The 727-nt window shown below is 42.4% G+C and overlaps 1 non-coding gene across 1 annotated transcript; it reads left to right on the top strand.

Annotated features, from left to right (window-relative positions):
* Window positions 1–282: 282 nt before the first annotated feature.
* On the top strand, window positions 283–355 carry TRNAR-CCU (transfer RNA arginine (anticodon CCU)). The gene has a single exon. It is a non-coding gene; the product is annotated as a tRNA-Arg (tRNA).
* Window positions 356–727: the final 372 nt, after the last annotated feature.

A 727-nucleotide genomic window follows, 5' to 3' on the forward strand; every position in this document is an offset into this window, starting at 1 on the left:
TACTGGGCTCTGCCTGAGTCCCTCCTCCTCGCTCTGCATCCTGAAAATCCTCCAGACAGTAAGCTGGAGCAGCCACAGAACTCAATTCGTTTCTTTCCTTTCTCTCAGAGGTCATGGCCCTTCATTGCATTACAGCCAATGTATTTGGAACTGCTGTTTCACATATTTTGTATGATTTTTTAGTTGTTTCAGGTGAAAGGGTAATTCTGGTCCCTGTTACTTCATCTTGGCTGGAATCAGAAGTCTCACTAAGTCCATTTTAAAGGAGTGAAATGTGGGACTTCCCTGGTGGTCCAGTGGGTAAGACTCTGTGCTCCTAATGCAGGGGGCCCAGGTTCAATCCCTGGTCAGGGAACTAGATCCTGCATGCCGCAACCAAGGGGTCCGCATGCCACAACTAAAAAAAAAGATCCCGCATGCCACAACGAAGATCCTGCATACTGCAACTAAGACCTGGTGCAGCCTAAATAAATAAATACATAAATAAATACATAAATAAATATTTTAAATATACATATAAATTTAAAGAGAGTGCAATGTGGAAACTCACCCTACAGATGTTAAGGTTATAATAATAAAGATAATATGGTACCACTGTACGAAAAGACAAACAGACCAATAGAATACAATAGCCCAGAAATAGACCCACGCACCTGGAAAAGGATGGATTGTTTCTGCCGACTGGATTGGGGAAATCGGCTCAGTGTGCTGATATAAAAAGTTGGAT

This window comes from Delphinus delphis, chromosome 1 (genome assembly GCF_949987515.2).
Source record: "Delphinus delphis chromosome 1, mDelDel1.2, whole genome shotgun sequence".
Taxonomy (NCBI): Eukaryota; Metazoa; Chordata; class Mammalia; order Artiodactyla; family Delphinidae; genus Delphinus; species Delphinus delphis.